The sequence below is a fragment of the Desmodus rotundus genome, chromosome 2, assembly GCF_022682495.2.
Source record: "Desmodus rotundus isolate HL8 chromosome 2, HLdesRot8A.1, whole genome shotgun sequence".
In the NCBI taxonomy this organism is placed as follows: Eukaryota; Metazoa; Chordata; class Mammalia; order Chiroptera; family Phyllostomidae; genus Desmodus; species Desmodus rotundus.
This window is the reverse complement of record NC_071388.1, coordinates 141331052-141343085: the sequence shown is the minus strand read 5'-3', so window position 1 is coordinate 141343085 and position 12034 is coordinate 141331052. Positions and strand designations below refer to the sequence as shown.

Here is a 12034-nt window from a genome sequence, read left to right as displayed (position 1 = left end):
CGCGGCGCGCCGATGTCGTCGATCGCTCCTGGCCCCGCCTGTGGCCCCGCCCTGCAGTTCGGGTCACACCTTGCAGAAGGAGAAGGTATTTTGGGATTTAGGCCCTGGTGAATTTAATCAGAGAGGGACTTGAAATTCCAAATGTCAGTGAATCTTCCAAATTCACCAGACTAAATTTAACGGGCTTTCAGACTGTTTTCAAACTCCGAGTTTAATGCTTGTTGAAGTATTAGCAACAAATCATTTACTACGATGTTTGAGAGTAAGACCTGCGTTTAGATTGGTCTAGATTCCAGTCCTCGTTCAGTGTGACTTTAGCAAGTTCATCAACTTTTCTATGCCACAATTTACTCCTCCGTAAAATAGGGGTGATAATAGTATCTGCTTCGGGTGAAAAAGAAGAAAAGGTGAGAGGTCAAGGTTCTCAAGTTTTAGTTGCACATAACAATGGCCTGAAGATATTCCTGATTAAATTGCTGATTTCTGAGCCCGCCCTTGGGCATTGTGATTCAGCGGATTTGGGTGGCTCCCCGGGGATCTGCATACTGTTAAGCCCCAGGTGTTCAAGGGTGGGGTCTTGGCCTGGACATCAAACTGGAGAAACTGCAGTAAACCCTTAATGAATGTCAGTTCTTACTGTTAATATGTTGCCCCCCTTTTCATAGGCCTCTGAGTGCTTTCCACAGAACCTTAAGGCCCAGCAGCCTTGCACTCTGGCCTCACGGGTTCCACGCGTAGGGCTTACCCCTACGCAGTACAACCACCAGCTCCATAGTTCTGGGCTAAGTTTTGTTTCTCTGTTATCTGCACCTAGCAAAGGGTCTGCCAAACAAACACTGGATACATAACGTGTTTCTTAAACGAAAAAATGAAGGGGGACGGAAGGAGGCATCCAAGTTCTTGTGAGCCGAGCTATGAACGTTCCTCGGGTGCTGCTGCAGCACTTAAGGCGTGTGCTTGGAATGAGGAAGCCTACACGTGGTCAACCCTCTTTCCTGCCTTACATAGACTAAAGCCGGGTTCTGAACAGTCTATCAGAATCTCTAACTTTTCTGTGTCTTGGAAGGTCTATGTTGTTCCTTTGTTCGTTTGTTTAGAACATTAATTCAATTTCTCAAGTGCGAAATATAGTCAGATAAATTCACACCTTTTAATGAAATCCTTCCGTCTATTGTCCCCCCATGGAGAATAAATGCTTCCACCACCACCTGAGGTAGCTCTTTGTACAGAGATCCTTCAAAACAACTATCTCATTAATTTGCTCCTGTTTGGCTACATACCTCTGCTGTGGCAGAGTTTAGAGTTAGCTGGAGGGGAATTAGGTCTAGCCACAATCTCACTCAATCAGTGCTCCTCCCTGTTGTTTGGTATTTTCTGAATCTGATCTAAAGTTCTAAGAAATTGCAGAGTCAAGACACGTCCCCTTCCCTACCCTGACTCTTCTCCACGCACTCTTCCAACCAGATTGCTACTCCCGAGCTTTATTTTTACAGAAATTCTGGAGCCACCGCCATGGATCTGCTCACGCTGCAACAATTCCACAGTAGTTGACACTCAAACAGATTTTGAGTTAATTTGTTTATGTATTAATTCATCTATCTTTTCATCCATCTTCTTTGCCTTTCCAAATCTTATCTTTCTTTTTCTCTTCAGACCGTCTCTTCAGGAGTAAAAGCCTAAAAACCTTACGCTCTCATTCCAATATTCCTTTCTAACCTCCCCATTCTTGTCTTTAACCACACATCAAATATCACATAGCAAATATCAAGTGTATAATCTTATGCCTGTCAATGGCTTCTTCTCCTACTTGCCCTGAATGGTCCTAATAATTCTTGGATCTGTCCACCCAGTATCTACCTAGAGTCCCAATTTATGGCCTAAACATATCATTTCAGGATTATAACATTTTTAAACTACCTTTTATTGAGTGGTAGATGCTTTATATACATTATCTCCTTTATTCCTCAGTAATTGCTTAAGATGAAAAAGTACTTTTCCCAGATACACACATAAACATTTGAAGCTTAAAGAGAACTCCAAAACTAATCTATTGAAGCTATGTTATTCATCAACATTTAATGAGCTCTAGTCTGCATAAAGCCCTGTCATGGTATAGTTTTCATGGTAGATTTACTCTTAAACATTGTAAGAAAATTCAACAGAAAGAGTCCTTTGGAAGCTCACTACTTAAAAGACTCCTATAATACTTCATTTAGCAAAACAAAGTATTCATCTGTAGTTCAAATTACTAATGTTAATGCAATGAACCCAGCTTTGGAGTCAGGTGAGGATTCAAATATGACTCTGCCACTGTGCAAAACTCGAGATCTTCCAGAAAAATGCTTAGCTTCACCATGTCTTCATTAATAAAATGAGAAGAAATGTACCAACACCAAAATTCAGTAAATGGTAATTATTACCACCTAGTACCTAGCTCAAATCCTGACACATAGTAGGTATTTTAAAAGTGTTTATTACAGGAATGGATAAATTATATTAATCGAAAATATGTTTTTAAAGTATGAATTAGTTTAATGTTTGTCTTTTAGACATTGTGGAGTGTAAGCATTCTGAGGAACATTTGTAATATTACCCCACAAGATAACTAAAGAGAACTACGCTTTGAGATCTTTTTAGCTTTTTAATTCTGTATCGCTAAAAGATCCCATGATGAACTTTTCTATAATTAATAGATGGAAAACTTTTTTTAAAGAGTTTTAAAACTTTTAAGAGTTTTTTAAGAGTTTTTAAAACTTTATTTCATCCCATCAATAGTTCACATCAATAAGCATACACATGCCCCAAGACTAACATGAAGTCTGCGACCCTTGCCTTCAGACCTACTCCGTAATGTTATTAACTTGTATCAAGGAAGAGATACTTTAATTCTTTAAGAGACTAGAAGTCTTATCTGGACAAATAGTTTTACTCTTTCCACTGAGCTATGCAGTAGCTGAATTGGTAAGAAAACAAGACCTATACACGTGCTATCTATAAGAGACTCCTGATAGAAACCTGAAGAAATCCAAAACACTAATTTGAAAAGATATGTCATCATTCATTGCAGCATTATTTACAATAACCATGATATAGAAGCAACCTAAGTGCTCATCAATGGATGACTGGAAAAAGAAGTTGTGGCCCATATATACAATGAAATATCACTCAGCCATGAAAAAGAATGAAATCTTATCATTTGCAACAACATGGGTGGACCTAGAGGGTATTATGTTAAGTGAAATAAATCAGACAGACAAATACTATGAAAGCACTTACATATGGGATCTAAAGAAGAAAATAAATGAACAAACAAGACAGAAACAGACTCATAGATAGAACAAACTGATGGTTTCCAGATGGAAGAAGGTTTGGGGGGAGCTGAGTGAAAAAGGTGAAATGATTAAGAAGTACAAATTCATTGCTACAGAATAATCATGGAGATATAATGAATAGCATAAGGAATACAGTTAATAACTGTGTGTGGTGTCAGGTGGGTACTAGACTTATGGGAGGATTACTTTGTAAACTATAAATGTCTAACCACTACGCTGTACACCTGAAACTAATATAAAATAATATTGAACGTTCACTGAAATTGAAAAAAATTTTAATCTTGGTCTAAAGCCAAATTAAGGGCTATCATTAAAGAATTTTCTAATCTTTAGATAGAGAAAATTTTGCTATAGAAGCCAGGACTCTTAGATACTTATTGTCCTGGACTACAGATCTGTACCAACTAATTGAATTAATTTTTGAGCCCTTCCAAGGGGAAAAATGTCTAAGGTCAGCAAGGCATGAAAGAGATTTTAATAATCCAGCTGTGAAAATTTTTTAAATAAAAAAGAAAATACACCATATAAAGCAACTATATACACCTTTTTTTTTAAAGGTAGGCACAGATTCAAAATTGTTAACATAAATAAAATTACAAGATAGACTTCAGGAAGCTTTCAAACAGTAGTCTGGGTTACATTCAGTGTCTGAAGTAAAAGGAGCTTTGTCTTCTCTTTTTATAAATGGGCTCAAACTTGACTTACGGGATTTAATAAAAAATTAATTAAAAACATGAAATTGTAGTTTAGAAAATATCTAATATGTGGCTTAATATTTCCAGATAGCTTTAAAAAATAAACAAGATAGAGATCAGTATATGGTTCTGTAGATGAAATGCCCCAAAGTATCTTTGTTCCCTAAGATGTAGGAACCTACATGTAAGGATATTTGTAAATGTAGCAAGCAGAAGGGCCGTTAAAGAAACTACGTACCACACTGGCTAAAAAATGGACCACTATCCAAAAATCTATCTAGTGATACAGCTTCAGTGTAGACAAGAGCCCCCAGCAATTGCCGATTCTTTTTTTTTATGTCCCAAGGGGAACAAGACAGCTTTCTTGTTTATATAGGTATCACTTATCTACTATTAGTTCTACCTCTGTATCAGAGTAAAAATTTAAGTTGTCTAAAAAACCAAGAGGAAAGGCAAATTGGCTTTGCATTCGAAAGAAAACAAGAAAAACTTTTGTATTACAGAAAAAATGACAGTGTCAGATTGTTTGAAAAAAAGAAAAGACAAATTTGAATATATACTGCAAATTCTGACAGGCTTGAGGAGAAATAAATTTTATCTACTTTGGTTTAATAGAACTGCTGAACTTAAAAAATCTCCAACAACTCAGTGTCTCATTGTAACTGATATTTTGAGATCATTATCGGAGGTATATTCTTTATTCTCTGTGATACAACATTGTGTAGAATACAGTCATCATGGTAGGCTTGAACTGCTATCCTTGGAAAGGACAGTTTGTAAGGTTGGCCCTTGGCTGGAATCTGGAAACTTAGATTTTGGATGTTCCCAACATTAACTGGTAAAAGAGTGCCTCACTAAACTGTTTATAGGACCAATATGGTTTTTGCTGAACACTTGCTTTTCCTCCTGGGAGTCAGAGCTTCGGCAGGGCTTGGCTATGTGATTAGCCTCCAGTAGAAACTCTGGGCACTGAGTCTTGAGCTTCTGAGGTTGGCAACATTCCATGCATGTTGTCACAACTCAATACTAGGGGATAAAGCATATCCCTGTGTGGCTAACTGGGAGACGGTCCTTGGAAGCTTGTGTGTGGTTTTCCCAGACTATGCCCAGGTGCCTTTTCCCTTTGCTGATTTTGTTCTATAATGTTCAGAATCCTTTACCATGAATACAACTATATGCTGAGTCCCTTGAGCCCTCCTAGAAAATCATCGTACCTGGGGTAGTCTTGTGGATCTCTATGTGACCCAAACATCTACAAATTTATAAGATCTACTTTTAGACAAAATACTGCAAAATATTGTATGTGATCAGATTATAGTTCATCTAGATATGAGAATGTAGATGCTATGTATGATTCAAGAAACTATGAAAAAAAAAAGCTATGGTTGCCGAATTCTATGAAAGATTCCACAGACGGGCAGATTAACTTGGAGCAGAGCCCATAGATGAGATTGATTCTGTTCCTTCAGTATATAAATCTGTCTTTTGTACAAACATGAAAACACTAGGCCATGCTCTAGGTACTAAAAAACATTATCTATAAAATGTATCCCTTAAATAAGAAAAAAAAATAAGCCTTGTGTCAGAGCAATTACAGTTCTCAAATAAGAAGTCAAAATAGCCTCAGATCTATTAATTAATTAATTAATTTAAATTTTAATTAATAAAAATTAATATTTTTACTTATTAACTAATTATCATTTTCATTGAATGAAATACTAGTGTAACACACTTAGTCCAGTAATTCCATAACCCTATGAAGGGGAATACCACACTTGTGCCTCTGTAATTCAAGATGTCGATAATCAAAAAAGAACTTCTGACACCATAGTACCAAATCCTAACTCAATATTATTGATAGATTTTATGTTAAAAATATGAAAAATAATCAGACTTGATGTATAAAAAATAGTCTTGTCTCATAAAACCCAGTTTCTTACCAAAAGCCAAAAATTATTCAAGTGAGTGAATGTTGATCTTTCTAGGGCATATTAGATTGTCATTATAAAAAAGCATGTGTGTGTGTGTGTATGGACATATGGATATACATAGTGTATATGTGTTTATATACATATGTGTTTATATGTGTTAATCTACATAAAAGTATATATGTAGATTAAGATTGGTAAACTTTTAGAATAATTTACTTTTTAAAAGACTTTTATTTATTTATTTTTAGAGAGAGGGGAAGGGAGGGAGAGATGGAGGGAAACATCAGTGCGAGAGAGAAACATTGATTGGTTGCCTCTTGCATGCGTCCCAACTGGGGACCAGTCCCCCACCCCAGGCATGTGCCCTGACCAGGAATTGAACCAGGGATCAAACTGGGGACCTTTTGCTTCACAGGATGATGCCCAACCAACTGAGCCATGCTGGCCAGGACAAATAATTCACTTTTTTAAAAAAGATATACAAATACAGACTTCTTTAAAATTGAAATAACAAATATATCAATTGCTTGACATCTTCATGCTAAAATAATTCTTCATAAAGCTACAGATTCACAAAAAAGTTCTTACAGAAATTAATATACTACTACAATTACTATAGAAAACTTTACATATATTATAGAAATACATTTACAGATCTTCATGGTAAACAGATTTCTCTGATTAAAGCCCTTGTGTAGGACATCATATAAAACAACAAAAATGCTAACAATAAATCCATGTAGAAGTTCAAAGATTTTATCATAGATTCATAAAATCTAGACATTCAAATTCTGAAAATAATCATTGAGAAGGATCAAGTTATAAGATCCATGAGGATGAAATCTGGTAAGTCCAGAATGGCCACTTGATAGTGCCCATTAAACCCCAAATGAATGCTTGCAGAAATCTTTCATGGAATAAACCATTCACGGTAGGAATAAATTGTCCACAGAATCCAACTTTTATGGGACACCTTCTAGGACAGAGGATTTAGCCAGTTCGTGTCCTATCTGGAACCAAATTAGCCAGGAAATGTTGTAAAGGTAAGGCAAAGGTTAGGACCACTCCCTACAAGATCTTCTGAGCATCACTGAATGAATTGTATCAATTGCTTCCCTCCCTCTTTATGAATACGGACTTTAATAGTAATTGATATTCAGGATAGATTAAGACACGTTTTATTGAACAGCCACCACACTCACTATGGTTAAAATACCATTAGATCTCATAGTGATCTACATAGGGCATTTCATCTTATGTATCCAGTAATGTAGGAATACATTTAACTGGAAGTTATTCATGAAATTTTATTTACATAGAAGTTTGCTCTTTACTTCAAAATTTCATTATGTATATTACTGAAAATCTTCTAGAAAAATATAAAGGACCTTAACATAACCAAAATCACATCTGTTAGAGAGATGTGATTCTAAATTCTTTTTTTTAAAAATATATTTATTGATTATGCTATTACAGTTGTCCCATTCCCCCCCCACTCCACTCCATCCTGCCCACCCCCCTCCCTCCCACATTCCCCCCCCATATAGTTCATGTCCATGGGTCATACTTGTAAGTTCTTTGGCTTCTACATTTCCTACACTATTTTTACCCTCCCCCTGTCTATTTTCCACCTATCATCTATGCTACTTATTCTCTCTACCTTTACCCCTTTCTCCCCCTCCCACTCCCTTATTGACAACCCTCATGTTCTAGTTGTTTGCCTAGTTTGCTCTCGTTTTTGTTTTATGTGTGGCCGTTAATAACTGTGAATTTGCTGTCATTTTTACTGTCCTGTTTTTGATCTTCTTTTTCTTAGGTAACTCCCTTTAACATTTCATATAATAAGGGCTTGGTGATGATGAGCTTCTTTAACTTGACCTTATCTGAGAAGCACTTTATCTTCCCTTCCATTCTAAATGATAGCTTTGCTGGATACAGTAATCTTGGATGTAGGTCCTTGAGTTTAATCTTGGGTAATGTAATTATGATGTGCCTTTTTGTGTTCCTCCTTGGGTCCAGCTTCTTTGGGACTCTCTGAGCTTCCTGGACTTCCCGGAAGTCTATTTCCTTTGCCAGATTGGGGAAGTTCTCCATTATTTGTTCAAATAAGTTTTCAATTTTTTGTTCTTCCTCTTCTCCTTCTGGCACCCCTATAATTCGGATGTTGGAACGTTTCAAGGTGTCCTGGAGGTACCTATGCCTCTCCTCATTTTTCCGAGTTCTTGTTTCTTCATTCTTTTCTGGTTGGATGTTTCTTTGTTCCTTCTGGTCCACACCGTTGATTTGAGTCCCAGTTTCCTTCGCATCACTATTGGTTTCCTGTACATTTTCCTTTGTTTCTCTTAGCATAGGCTTCATTTTTTCATCTGGTTTTCGAACAAATTCAAGCAATTCTGTGAGCGTCTTAATAACCAGTGTTTTGAACTGTGCATCTGATAGGTTGGCTATCTCTTTGTCGCTTAGTTGTATTTTTTCTGGAGCTTTGAAGTGTTCTGTCATTTGGGCCATTTTTTTTGTTTGTCTTGGCGCGTCTGTTACTTTAAGGGGCGGAGCCTTAGGTGTTCACCGGGGTGGGGTAATGCTGGTCGCTGCGCTGTGACGCTGTACGTGGGGGAGGGGCCGAGAGGGAGCAATGGAGCCCGCTCCACTCTCCTCCGGATTTCAGTCACTCCCTCTGCTACCCACAATCAAACTGGGCCCCTCCGGTGCTGGTTCCCAAGTGGGTGGGCCTGTGCACACTCTAGGCCCCTGTGGGTCTCTCCAAGGACCTCTCCTGTGAGGCTGGGAGTCTCTCCTGCTGCCGCCCCAACCCCCAGGGGCGCTTTCAATCAGAGGTTTGAGGCTTTATTTCCCCAAGCTGGAGCCCTGGGTTGCGCGGTCTGCTTCGCTGCCCGCCGTTCGTTTATCTGTGGGCGAATGTGGTGCCACAGGGTGCTACCCGCCACTCTGCCTGCCCCACTCTCCGCCACTCTGAGTCCGGCCCTCTGGGTTTATCTGTGCAAATGTGGGGCCGCAGGGTATGCCAGTGCTCAGACTGCCTGTGCCATTTGTCCCACACTCCGCCAGTCTCAGTCCCGCCACAGCCACGCAAGTCCTCTCAACCCTGGTGCCCGTCTCCGCCCCTCCTACCAGTCTGGATGAATGCTTATTTTCTATTTCCTTGGTATCGGTCCCCCTTGCTGTTCGATTCTCTGTCAGTTCTGGTTGTGTGAGGAGGTGCAGTGTGTCTACCTACGCCGCCATCTTGGTTCCCTCCGTGATTCTAAATTCTATTCTCAATTCTAAATTGAGATTCTCCAGAGAACCTCCAGAAGTTGATGGTTCCTGAAAGTTGACTGCTGATTCACGATCTTAGGAATAAGCTGGCAACTATACACTATAGAGTGTGTCTGCCCAGGACTACCAGAACAATGTTCTTTTGCATGTCTATTCTTCTTTCCCAATTACAGTTTGCATTCAGTATTATATTAGTTTCAGGTGTACAGCATAGCGATTAGACATTTATATAACTTACAAGGTAATCTCCTAATAAGCCTAGTACCCATCTGACACCATACTTAGTTATTACAATATTATTGATATATTCTCTATGCTGTACTTTTACATTCTCGTGTCACACTTGCTTAAGCACTTTTATTTGTCCATACTTCTTTCCGTAGTGATTTAAAATTGTATATTTTGACTCCATCTATCATGCTCCCCTAACCGTTAATAACGATGTGCTTAGACATAAGCTTTACTAAAAAAACCACTACCTTTCTCCAATAAAAATGGAACTAAATAATAAATAAATAATATTTTTAATGTTGGAAAAATTAAAAATAAAAACAATCACTTTCATGATTTTGTAATTTAGCTCTATTAGGCTCTTGGTAGTTCAACCAATTTGAAAAATAATATGAAGGTATGTTATGTAATAAAAATATAATAACTTCTATTACAATAAGATATATTATAACACATGTATTAATAATTATATTAATATAATATACAATATATTAGTTAACAATATATTAAAGTACATTATATAAAATTACATTATTACTGTTTACAATAATGAAGAAAAATGTTCTTTTGCTAGAAGAGGAGGATAAAGTTATTCTTGGTCTGTAGCAGTAACTGTTTCTTATAACCACACCCAGAAACAGTATTTCTACAACTTCAGTAAAATTCAACATATCTCTTAGGCATGTCCTGGGTATTTTCTCCTATGTGGAAATCAATCTCTTCAATGCTGACCCAGAACCAGGGTTAACCGACCTACAGGACAGTCCATGCATATAATTCCCAAACTCTCAATGAAATAATAGATCTTAAGAAAAGAGTCTGAAAATAAAATAAAATAAAATAAAAGAGTCTGAAAGATAAAGTCCTTTCTGAGAAAAGTTTCCCAAGGGTGTTTTCCCACCATCCAGAAGCACAACATAAAGTGGTAACCCTTCACACAGACTGAGAATAGAATACCGTAAGGTTTTTTTCTGGCCCACCAGCAATGAGTCTGTGCCATTTCTACAACTTCTTCTTGCACAGGGAATAACACGTTAGGTGAGACAAAGACAATCTTTATGTAGCTAAAAGAAAACACAAACTCACTTAAGAGTCAGGCAGTCGATAAGCCTTGTTTTATTCATCAGACCTATGGAATCTTGGTTCCTGTTGTGAATTATCTTCCTTTCCCTTCTAAAATGACAGCTACTTCTAGTTTACCTGTTTGTTTCACTGTTGTTTAATGTCTGTGGTCCAAAATAGTAGATGTTTCTGCACAGGCACTGTGCTAACAGTGATTCAACAAATGATTCAAAGGCAAAATCAAGATAAAAATCACAATATCAATGTGCAAATTGAAGATCCTATCTCCACAAAGGAAACCTCACATTTAAGAACCATCAACCACAGTTGTGAAGCAGCAGCCAGTGGCCAACAGCAAGGCCAGAAGCTCTTGTTCTCCGCTCCCCACCCCAGCTCACTTCGGCCTACCCCTCCGGAGTTGCCAGACCCAGGTCCAGGCTCTCACCAGGTCGTCCTCATCTGGGTTGAAACTAGAGGGCCACGAAGATGCCTGCTTACCACTCTTCTCTCATGGACCCCGACACCAGACTCATTGGAAACATGGCACTGTTGCCTATCAGAGAGTCAGGTCAAAGGACCTGCCTCTAGAGAGACAAAACCTACAGATATTGTGGATGAAGCCATCTATTACTTCAAGGCCAATGTCTTCTTCAAAAACTATGAAATTAAGAATGAAGCTGATAGAACCTTGATATGCATAACTCTCTAAATTTCTGAGTGTTTCCAGAAACTCCTAAAGTACAATTCCAAAAGCCAAGGCAAGAAAGAAAGGTGTTGTATACACTGGGAATCATTAATTTTCCCATTCCTGGAGAGCCTGGTTTTCTACTTAACACAGTTTATGCCAAACCTGAAAAGAAACAAGAAGACAAAGTGATGAGGGCCTACTCATAGCATCTAAGGCAAGAGACTGGACCGGGACTTTGTGAGAAAGTTTTTGACCTTTGAAATGATAAACCCAGCAGGGAGTGGATTTGCTTTGTGAAGAGATCATTCATGAACAAGAGTGTCTCAGGACCTGGGCAGTAAAGGGAGCCTGGGCAGACACTGTTTCCAGACACTGTTCACCTCAGTGAACACAATTTTAAAAGTCAGCTAACCAGCATCAGCTCATCACTTTTGAAAGCCTGCCAGTGAGGTATGCTTCAATGCAGTAAACATGCCTTGGAGTGCCAAACAATCAACAATGTTGTCACCTGACTAACCACACTTCGACTGATGGTATTAATCCACGTAAACCTCTGAAAATCTGCCAGTCCTAAAAACCTTATAAAAATCATTTTCTGCCCTGGCTGGTGTTCCCAGTGATTGAATGCCGGCCTGCAAACCAAAAGGTTGCAGGTTCGATTCCCTGTCAGGGCATACATCTGGGTTGCAGGCCACATCCCCAGTTGGGGGTGATTGAGAGGCAGCCAATTCTCTCTCCCTCTCTTTCTCTCTCCCTTCCCCTCTCTCTAAAGATAAATAAATAAAATCATTAAAAAAATCCTTTTCTGTGGTAAACAAT

General features: G+C 38.4%; 1 pseudogene; it reads left to right on the top strand.

Annotated features, from left to right (window-relative positions):
• Positions 1 to 11013: 11013 nt before the first annotated feature.
• On the top strand, positions 11014 to 11556 carry LOC112317291 (actin-related protein 2/3 complex subunit 3 pseudogene; annotated as a pseudogene).
• The last annotated feature ends 478 nt before the right edge of the window (positions 11557 to 12034 follow it).